We start from the raw sequence: 12439 nt of genomic DNA on the forward strand, positions 1-12439 counted from the left end.
TGAATAACTCCTCTTAGCCATAATAAATCCATGGTAGTAGTGACTGCAGTCAATATTAGCCAAAATAAAGAATTTACAAATAAAAAAAATCACAACAGACTCTTGGGAGGACTCAAGTTATATGTGGATTTTTGACTGCATGGTGGATTGGTGTCCCAACCCCAACTTATTCAAGCTTCAACTGTGATATATAAAATATTTAATGAAAAAGGTGGACAGCATGCAGGATGAAATAGATAATTTTAGTAGAGAAGTGGAATCTGTAAGAAATAAACAAATGAAAAAGCTAGAAACAAACAAAAAAGAGTAACAAAGATAAGGAATGCATTCAACATGTTTATGCCCAATTCAGCCAATTAAAAATGCTTCCTAAGTTCGATATACCCCTCACAAAAAAAAAAAAAAAAAAGAGAGAGAGAGAGAGAGAGAGAGAGAGAGAAAATTAATGACCTTGAAGATAGGTAGGTAAAAAACAAACAAACAAAGTATAATCCAAGGGATGTTGGACAATATTAACTGGTTTAGTAAATGTATTCTTGGAATCCCAGAAAGAGAAGAAAAAGAAAATGGAGAAGAGAAATAATTGAAGAAATAAGGGCAAAATTTTTTCCAAAATAGGTGACAGACACACTCACACAGACATGCCTCACACCGCTTCTTATATTCAAACTGCTGAAAGTGAAAATGAGGAAAACTTGAAGGCAACCAGAGAAAAAAGACATGTTACATAAAGAGGACCAAAGAACTACAGTACACTTCTCATCCAGAGTCATGCAAGTCAGACAGACTGAATTGTCGTATTTTGTGTTGCAAAATAAATAAAATAAAAACTGCCCACATAGAATTCTGTACACCCCCAAAATCTGTCAAAATGAAGGAAAAAATATCCACTTTACACACACACACACACACACACACACACACACACACTCACAACTTATTTCTAATAGACTTGCACTGCAAGAGATATTAAGGAAAATTCTTCAAGCAGAAGGATGACACTGGACAGAAAGGTGGATAAACGAAAATGAAGGATGAACTCTGATATGGAATAAATGCATAAAAGCATAGATTTCAGTTTTTTCCCACACTTTTAAGAGCTGTAATAGATAACTCTGTCTAAGCAAAAATGGTTATATATGGTATGCTTAAAGCATATGCTAAAAGTAAAATGTATGACCTAAATAGCACATGGATTTGGAGGGAAGAATTGGTATTTTTAGCTGTGAGCATCTTGTTTTACACATTAAGTGATGTAATATGCATAAATAGACAGCATTGATGTTACATAACATATAATGTAACACTATATGTGAGGGCTTCAACCCTAGGAATGACGACTAATTTTTTCAAGTTATAAATAATTCCACAATACAGACAAATTAGGTTTATAAGACATGCTCAATTAACTCAAAAGAAGGCATTAATTTCTTTTATTATATGCCCTTATATTGCTTTATACACTTATTTCAGATTATAGGGACACATTTTTGAGTGATTTATTAGCTGAACACATTTTTTCATAAACCATAAACTTCATAGAAGCTGGGGCCATATATGTTATTTCCTTAGATTATATACCAAAGTCTAGCATGTATAATGGGTTCAATAAATATTTATTGACTAAATGAGTAAAATCTACTTGTCTTTGCAAACAACTTTCTCTACCTCAAATGACCTTGGTCCTTTTCTCTGCCTGGAAGAGTGTCTAGGCTTTCAAGACATGATTAACTGCCTTCTCCTTTACTAATTCCCCATTCGTACAATACTCCCATTCAGTACTTAATTTCTGCCAGTGCTTGCCAAGGCAATGGGGGGTTGGGGGTGTTCAATTATGAGAAAAATGTGCTTCTTACCTTAAAGAACTGTAGTACGGATAACTGACATGATAATTAGATAACCAATATTTGTAATGCAATGAGAATAGTGCAAATATAGTTAAAGGCTTTTCTCAACATCCAGAATGTGAGAGGATACAGAAAACAATTACTATGAAAGACTATATTATACTATTTTTAAAAAAACTATTAAGCTATTGCAATTGGAAATTCCACTTGTTGCCAGTGTATCATTTGATACTTTTATTTCCCTGATTTTTTTTAGAAACAGATTTACCTAGTTTTAGAAAAAATGATTAAATGGAATTTGTGTAATTAAGTATATAATAAGTTTTTCATGTGCTCATTTGGTATGTTTAGTAGAAGTTGTAATTACAGTGTACACAAGTGTACCCTGTAGGAGCAACTGAGATCTGGTATAGTTACACATTAACTCTAATTATTATGTTAAAATTAGCTACAAAAAGAATCATAGAGTCATGTTAGATTTCCTTGAAATCATAAGCTGAAGATGTAAACATATGAATGGAAAATTAATGTTATTATACAGCGTTCAATGTTTTATAACTTGATATTCCCTTTAATGTTGGGAACAGTGGCACTGCACACACTCCTGGACTATTATAGAGAAGGACTTCTTCCTTCTGTCTCTCTTTTGCCAAATTTTAAAATACATGAATGGTGATATATGGAACTTTTAGCTTGCTAGTACACCCTGGGTTCCAGCTATAGACAGAATTGGAATACTCTTAAAAAAAAAAAAAAAGACTTTGGGGTGTCTGCATGGCTCAGTCGGGTAAGCATCTACCTTCAGCTCAGGTCATGATCCCAAGGTCCTGACCAAGTCCCTCCTAAACCCATATCTCCAAGAGAAAGAGAAGGACCCAAAATGAAAATATAAATGGATTGTTCTTTACTACCAAGGAATTAAGAGAGTGAGTAACCCAATCAAGAAGTGACAGGTTTGCAATGAAACAAAATAGGTGGAGTTCTAAAATTTTGTCTTGAAGTTTTGAAACTACAAATTGCTTCTGTACCCCCCAGGAGGGGGAAATAGAATTTTAAAAACAAGAAATGGGGGGACGCCTGGGTGGCTCAGTGGGTTAAAGCCTCTGCCTTCGGCTCAGGTCATGATCCCAGGGTTCTGGGATCGAGCCCCGCATTGGGTTCTCTGCTCAGCAGGGAGCCTGCACCCCCCCTGCCTACTTGTGATCTCTGTCTGTCAGATAAATAAATAAAATATTAAAAAAAAAAACAAGAAATGGGCAGAGGACATGAACAGACATTTCTGCAAAGAAGACATCCAGATGGCCAACAGACACATGAAAAAATGCTCCACATCACTCGGCATCAGGGAAATACAAATCCAAACCACAATGAGATACCACCTCACACCAGTCAGAATGGCTAAAATTAACAAGTCAGGAGATGACAGATGCAGGCAAGGATGCGGAGAAAGGGGAACCCTCCTACATTGTTGGTGGGAATGCAAGCTGGTGCAACCACTCTGGAAAACAGCATGGAGGTTCCTCAAAAAGTTGAAAATAGAGCTACCCTATGACCCAGCAATTGCACTACTGGGTATTTACCCTAAAGGTACAAACTTAGTGATCCGAAAGGTCACATGCATCCAAATGTTTATAGCAGCAATGTCCACAATAGCCAAACTATGGAAAGAACCTAGATGTCCATCAACAGATGAATGGATAAAGAAGAGGTGGTATATATACACAATGGAATACTATGCAGCCATCAAAAGAAATGAGATCTTGCCATTTACAATGACGTGGATGGAACTAGAGGGTATTGTGCTTAGCGAAATAAGTCAATCAGAGAAAGACAACTATCATATGATCTCCCTGATATGAGGAAGTGGAGATGCAACATGAGGGGCTTGGGGCGTAGGAAAAGAATAAATAAAACAAGATGGGATCGGGGCGGGGAGACAAACCATAAGAGACTCTTAATCTCACAAAACAAACTGAGGGTTGCTGGGGGGAGGGGGGGTCAGGAGAGGATGGTGGGGTTATGGACATTGGGGAAGGTATGTGCTATGGTGAGTACTGTGAAATGTGTAAACTGGGCGATTCACATACCTGTACCCCTGGGGCTAATAATACATTATATGTTTATAAAAAATTAAAAAGTTATAAAAAAATAATAGCCAAGGTGTTAAGGGTTTTCAGTTAAACAGTGGAATTGTCAGTATGTTTAAGATCTATATTTAGCAAAATTATTCTCTCACAAAAATGAACAGACAAAGGAACAAGAAAATAAACTGTGTATGTGTGTGTGTAGTGGGGAAAAGAAGAAAAATAATATTTGATATGAAAAGATTGGTAAGACCTATCTTATCTGTTGACTAAAACCCATTTCTTCTTTTTGGACACAAAAATTAATTCATATCTGTAATATATAAAACAATTCTCAGAACATTATTAAAAAAGTGGAAAAATCGAAGAGGTTGCAGCAACCTCTTCAACCTCAGCTGCAGCAACATCTTTCTAGGAACATCGGCAAAGGCAAGGGAAGCAAGGGCAAAAATGAACTATTGGGATTTCATCAAAATCAAAAGCTTTTGCACAGCAAAGGAAACAGTTAACAAAACCAAAAGACAACTGACAGAATGGGAGAAGATATTTGCAAACAACATATCAGATAAAGGGCTAGTGTCCAAAATCTACAAGGAACTTAACAAACTCAACACCCAAAGAACAAACAATCCAATCAAGAAATGGGCAGAGGACATGAACAGACATTTCTACAAAGAAGACATCCAGATGGCCAACAGACACATGAAAAAATGCTCCACATCACTCGGCATCAGGGAAATACAAATCCAAACCACAATGAGATACCACCTCATACCAGTCAGAATGGCTAAAATTAACAAGTCAGGAGATGACAGATGCAGGCAAGGATGCGGAGAAAGGGGAACCCTCCTACATTGTTGGTGGGAATGCAAGCTGGTGCAACCACTCTGGAAAACAGCATGGAGGTTCCTCAAAATGTTGAAAATAGAACTACCCTATGACCCAGCAATTGCACTACTGGGTATTTACCCTAAAGATACAAACGCAGTGATCCGAAGGGGCACATGTACCCGAATGTTTATAGCAGCAATGTCTACAATAGCCAAACTATGGAAAAAACCTAGATGTCCATCAACAGATGAATGGATGAAGAAGATGTGGTATATATACACAATGGAATACTATGCAGCCATCAAAAGAAATGAAATCTTGCCATTTGCGACGACGTGGATGGAACTAGAGGGTATCATGCTTAGTGAAATAAGTCAATCAGAGAAAGACAACTATCATATGATCTCCCTGATATGAGGACATGGAGAAGCAACATGGGGGGTTAGGGGGACAGGAGAAGAATAAATGAAACAAGATGGGATTGGGAGGGAGACAAACCATAAATGACACTTAATCTCACAAAACAAACTGGGGGTTGTTGGGGGTAGGTGGGGTTGGGAGAGGGGGAGGGGGTTATGGACATTGGGGAGGGTATGTGCTATCGTGAGTGCTGTGAAGTGTGTAAACCTGGCGATTCACAGACCTGTACCCCTGGGAATAAAAATACATTTTATGTTTATAAAAAAATAAAATTGGAAGGGGAGGCGAACCATAAGAGACTATGGACTCTGAAAAACAACCAGAGGGTTTTGAAGGGTCGGAGGTGGGAGGTTGGGGAAACAGGTGGTGGGTAATAGGGAGGGCACATATTGCATGGAGCACTGGGTGTTGTGCAAAAACAATGAATACTGTTACGCTGAAAAAATAAATAAATTTAGATACTGAAAAAAAAGTGGAAAAATAAATAGAAGAATAAGCCAGTGGCTTAAATATGTTCTTCAAAAAAGAGATTAAATATAAACTTTCAATACACAGGAATAAATATTTATTGGCAATTTATTGGTAAGGATGTGGAACACTCATACTTTATTGGTGATAGTGAAAATTGGTGCAACTGTTTTGAAAATCATCTTGGAATATCTAATAAAGCTCAGGAAATGTATATTGCCAACAATTCTAGTGCTATGTATAAATCTTAAAGAATCTCTTCCCCATTAAAGCTGGGATAAATTTACCAGAAAGTTATACTAATATGTTCATATTAGCTTCAAATGGGAAACAACCCAAAAGACTGTTAATAATATAGTAAATAACTATGCTATGGAATAATATAAATCAATAAAAACAAATAAACAACACCTTCACACAGAATTGTGGGTTTATCTTAAACACATGCTGTTGACTATAGTAAGCAATATTTAAAGAAATAAGTGCAATACGATTTTATATATTTTTGATGTGTGTATAGGTATGATATATATATGCATATCTACATATCACAAGGAGACATAGATAATATTATTTGTAGATGCAGCTAAAATACAAATAAAACAATAAAACAACCTTGTTGAAGGTCGGTTGACAACAAACAAATCTACTAAGGGGTTAATATTGTAAATATATAAGTAATTCCCCAATTCAAGAGAAATTAATTAATTAATTAACTAACTAATTAATGGCTGGATATAAAAACAGACAAAGGACTTGAGTAAATAGTACTCAAATGAAAACATACCATTGGTCAACAGGTATGAGAAGATGCTCAAAATCACTAATCATCAGGGAAATGCAAACCAAAACCATAATAAGGTATCACCTCACACTTGTTAGGATGACTATTTGGAAAAAAAACAAAAATAATGAGTGTTGGTGAGATAAAGAGAATTTGAACCCTTATATAGCTGTTCCTCAAAAAGCTAAAACTAGAAGTGTCATATGATCCAGTAATCCCACTCTGGGCAGATATCTAAAAAAACTGAAATGAGGATCTCAGAGACACAGCTGCACTTTCATTGGCCATTGCAGCATTATTCACAATAGCCAAGATATGGAAACAAACTAAGTGCACATCAATGGAAGAATGAATAAAGAAACTATGTTGTACATTTTTATGTCAAAATCAAGTGTGATGTGCCTGTTTCTTTCGAAATGGTAACACTGTCTTCATGTTCACTTGGAATCAGAAGATGCGGCCTTAGGCCCACAAGAGTTGGAGATTTAGAATTGAGATCATCTCATAAAGTTAGGGCTCTTGAAATGCTACACCTTCTGTGAAAAGCAGACTGCTAAAAAATGTCCTGTTGGGGCACCTGCTGGCTCAGTTGGTTAAACATCTGCCTTTGGCTCAGGTGATGGATCTCAGGATCCTGGGATCGAGCCCCACATCGAGTTCCCTGCTTAGCAGGGAGTCTGCTTCTCCCTCTCACTTTCCCTCCACAAGCATGCTTTCAAATCTCCCTCTCTCTCTCTCAAATAAATAAAATTTTAAAAATTGAATAATACCATAAAATAAAAATTGTTTAAATGTCCTATTGGCAAAAGAATAACACAGGGAAAGATGTCTGTCTGGGCTTGGGCTTTGGTTGAAACAATAACAGCAATGATGACAAAACCTCTCATGAGACCTTTTTTTTCAAGATTTATTTATGTATTTATTTGACAGAGATAGAGATAGTGAGAGAGGGAACACAAGTAGGGGCAGTGGGAAAGGGAGAAGCAGGCTTCCCATTGAGCAGGGAGCCCAACTGGAGCTTGATTCCAGCGTCCTGGGAGCAGGGCCTAAGCTGAAGGCAGAAGCTTAATGACTGAGGCACCCAAGTGCCCCCCTCATGAGACTTTTTTATTTTATTTCTTTTTATTTTTTTAAATATTTTATTTATTTATTTGACAGAGAAATCACAAGTAGGAAGAGAGGCAGACAGAGAGAGAGGGGGAAATAGACTCCCTACTGAGCACAGAGCCCGATGTGGGGCTCGATCCCAGGACCCTGAGACCATGACCTGAGCCGAAGGCAGACACTTAACAACTGAGCCATCTAGGCACCCCTTATGAGACTTTTAAACCACAGACTTGCACCACTAAGAATTTATTACTATCAGGTTGATCTATGCCCATGATTCACCTGGCCTGGCAAAAAGAAATACAATAGTTGACTTATGGGACATTTTCTCATTTCAGTATACATGATTCTCACAAGCAAGACCTGCTGGAAAATGATTTGTCAGTCCAAAGATAGAAAAATGTCCTGAAAGAAACCCAGACAAGGTAGAGACAGAAAGGAAAATAAACAGCAGAGTTAGTGCCCCAGCACTAAGATGGCAGGGCTCTTCTAAAAAGTGAAATAAAGTTATAAATTTTGAATTTTTATATGCCAGTACACATTGTCTTCATTCCCTTTAACCTTCATATCATCACCAAGATAGGTGATTTTTATCCTCATTTTATAAATGAAGAAATATAGGTGTGTAAGGTGTCAATGACTTGGCAAAAAACACAAGGCTAACTTGTGCAGCATGGGTTAGCCTTGTGTGCCAGACTCTGGGTGCGCTCCTAGATCAGCCTCTGTTAGAGCTGCAGTCAGTTCTTGTCAGGCACTCTGAGATCAAGAGGTAAATCCTCCTCACCTACTCTCAGAGCCTTGCCTTTTTTTTTTTTTTTCCTCAGCTGGCCACCACAATAGCCCCCAAGTAGCCTTTACCCAGGGGAGGACTTACTGCTGAAGACAGTTTTGTGAAGAGCTTCATGGGTAAAATCAGCGTAGAGGAGAGAAATGGATACATTTCTGAGGAGATTAAGGTAAATTTTATGTCAGATATTACTTTAAATGACATTAAATTGTACATTTAAAAAAGGCAGAGAAACAACAAGAATGAAGTATGAGTTTAGATAATAATTAGAACTCAATTGTAGTTGGTGATTATGAAAAAATTCAGCTTGAGATGGAGTTTTGAAAAATGATGTCAAATAAATTTCTCTTACCTCCTTCTCCTCCCTGGAAAAAAGAAGTAAAATGAAGTCTAAAATAAAAAGAAGAAGAAAGAACAAGATAAAACAAAAATGATTTGAAAAAAGAACTTAATGAGATTTCTGGAAATACACATGAGTCATAAGAATTTATTCTATAATTTAATATATTATTCATATATTTCTCTAGTGATAGAAACGTTATCGGATGGACACAGCTGAAAACAGAATTGATGAGCCAGAAATTAGGTGTGATAATATTACACTGAGTAATGAGCAGAGAGGGAAAATAATGAGAAAAATGAAATTGTTCATAATATGGAGAAAAAGAATGGGACAACCTCATATATTCTAATGGGAAATTTAGGAGAAGAAGATAGAGAAAGGAAGGCAAAAAACAATGTCCAGGGAAATAGTGGTAGGACAATTTATTGTTTATTATTCTTATGCAAAGAAAAATTAGAAGATCATAGCCTGTAAGACAGTATTTGCAACACATAAGCCAGCAAAGGCTTAGTTTACAAAGTGCATACTCTACAAATCAATTACAAACAAAGCTATGTTATTTCTAGTAGAAAAACAGACAAGACATGTAGAAAAAATTATAGAATAGGAAACACAAATGAATCAGAAATATGTGATAAAATGGATCCCTGACTATTTTAAGTCACTTTACAATCTGAACTACTTAACTATTTAACTCTTGACTTTTACTTCATTAAATTTTACTGCATTACTTAATAATTATTTTTTAAATGTATACAACAAATTTTGCTTCAAATTGATAACACAAAATGATGTAACAACATTTTAAACAGTGTATAAAATCCATCCAACTACAGCTATCTCTTCCATTCATTCACAGGAAGATTCAGTGGAAGATTCAGTGGAATGTTCCCGTACTTAAAAAAATAATGTAGTAAATAGTGCACAGTACAAGATTTGACAAAGTGGGCAGTAAGGGTAGTAAGTACACTTTTTAAACAATTTTTATTTTATTTATTTATTTTTATTATGTTCAGTTAGCCATTGTATAGTACGTCATTAGTTTTTAATGTAGTGTTCAATGATTCATTAGTTACATATAACACCTTGTTTGCTTTATTCCTCTATAATTTTTTATATTCTTGAAACTAATCATAATAATTTAATGACATTTAAGAAAGAAAAATATGGGGGAGGGACGGCTAAAAGAAGATAAATGTGCTATGGCAATTTTACCATTACCAAATTCCGATTACGGGGACTTTTTAAGTTCAAATGCATTGAAAGGTAAAATTATAATTAGTATTCATATCTGTTTTTCACAACTCTTTAGCAGAGTCTGCTTATTTTAACAATTGTATTTGTAATGCAGCCCATGCCTTGACAGATACTAACAAAAGTAAATCAGCAAAATGATTCTCCCTCTTCTTCCACCCTCAGGCTCCGGGCAATCACAGAAACTATGAACATCTGCTTGGATTCTGATTGCCATGTTCACTGATTCAGTGCACCCAAATAAGCAACAATTAGTCTGTTCAGCATGTGTCAAAAGATCTGTCAAGTTAATTCAAATTAAGACAGGATAAATTGAATCCAGTTGGCATCATGGATATTTGTATGCAAAGTTTAAACAAGCATCAGCTGGGCTGTGTTATCTTTTATTTACAAGCAAAACAAGAATATATTGTTACATAATTTCAGAAATAACTATCTCTCATCATAATTTTACTACGTCACCAACTGGATGTATTTTCTTGGGGTGAAAAAAAATTTTTAATGGACTCCTGAATTGCATTAGATCAAAATAGTATCTTTTTCTTGGACTCATTTATCTTAGTTCCATTAATTAGTTCCTGGGTACACAACTGGCTTCCAAAACTTGAGATGTGTGAATTTCCATAAATGATACTCCCAAAGGTGAATGCTTTTTAGATATGAACCTCACATTTATTCTTAAATTTTAAACATTCTATAGAAGGTTAATGTCTTCAAGTGGTCAGGTGATAGTTTTCTTTCTCATTCATTGCATTGCACTCTGTAGTGTCAAATATCCCTATACTTTAATGAAGAGAGAACCTGGACACTCAGAGAATTAACAACACTGAGGAAGCTGGCAGGATCTTAGCAGACAGAATGATGGGTGCTTGGTTGGCTTAGTTGGTTAAGCGACTGCCTTTGACTCAGGTCATGATCCAGGAGTCTAGGGATCAAGTTCTGCATTGGACTCCCTGCTGGGCTGAGAGTCAGAGGGAGTCTGCTTCTCCCTCTGACTCTCTCCCTTTTCATGCTCTCTCTTTCTCTCATTCTCTCTCTCTCAAATAAATAAGTAAAATCTTAAAAAAAAAAGACAGTATGATGGCAGTGGCATTAATTATCATCTATTCCATTGGTTCCAACTGTCACAACTAGACAGTGCTCCACTTTCCATCTCTATTGCTGTTTGGATGGAGTCATGTAGAAGGTCATCTAATGTGCTTGCTGTATGTTATTGATCTTCAGAGGAGGGGCTCCACAGTGCTGCTGTATCTCTAATACACTCAGACGAAACGTAACTTTTGGGAAAAAATAGAAAATTGCTTCACCAAGCTCTTAAGTGTTTACTTTAAATGAGTCATATTCTCCCACTTCTGACACTTTTTCTCCCACTTTTGATACTGAGAGAGGAAGAAGGAGGCTGTTAGAATTCATGGTTCTGATTGAAATTGGAAATAGAAGAACTGAAAAAAGAAAGACAGAAAGAACAGACTTTTAGGAACTATAATATGACATGGGATTTAGTAGAAGGGAAATTCACAATGACAATTAGGCAAATAGTTATCAGAATGCCTGCAGTTCTGGACATTGGTGAGTGTTGGTCAGAATCTTAGAGCTGAACAGATTCTAAAAGGACTCCATTTCTACAAAATAGAAATAATTCAATTCTATTCAAGTTAAGCAGTTCGAGACATTTCTCCCTTTCCTTTCATTTAAAATGAATATCAACTAAGCACTAGGTTGGTAAGTAGCATTTGTCTGTGGGTTAATATATAAATTTTAATATAAGTTCTGACTGCAAGAATTGGCCTTTCAGAAGAAAAAAAAAATAAGGAATAAACAACATATTTCCCAGATGGGTAAATTATGTTGACAGTGACTTCCTATCTCTATTATCATAGTTCTTTATGTTTTTGTTTCAACACTTCAATCTTCTGATTCTTTAAAATATGTTGTTGTCAAAGATATTAACTATCTCGACCAAACTTTTGTCATAAGCCGTTGTGATAGCCCTACTTTCATTCTTGACATCAAAATTGTAAGAATGGGGGGGCACCTGGGTGACTCAGTGGGTTAAGCCTCTGCCTTCGGCTCGGGCCATGATCCCAGGGTCCTGGGATCCAGCCCCACATCAGGCTCTCTGCTCAGTGGAGAACCTGCTTCCCCCTCTCTCTCTGCCTGCTTCTCTGCCAACTTGTGATCTCTCTCTTTCTCTGTGTCAAATAAATAAATAAAATCTTTAAAAAAAATTGTAAGAATGGGTCCAGAGCTCAAGGTTAAAATCAAAATTTTCTCTCACAGACGAGAGTCTTCCTCTAAATTTAGACTACATTTAGATAACAACTGCTCTAAGAAACAACATGCTTTACAATTCTGTTTTTAATAAGCTATAGCTATACATTTATGGTCTATAAATATATATCTGTATCTTGTCCACAAGTTTATCTTGAGAACGATCATCAGATAACTGAAATCAAGAAATCTTCTCTATGGGAGACATCTACCATCTGGCCTGAGAAATATCATTTGCTCCAC

This window comes from Meles meles, chromosome 1, assembly GCF_922984935.1.
Source record: "Meles meles chromosome 1, mMelMel3.1 paternal haplotype, whole genome shotgun sequence".
In the NCBI taxonomy this organism is placed as follows: Eukaryota; Metazoa; Chordata; class Mammalia; order Carnivora; family Mustelidae; genus Meles; species Meles meles.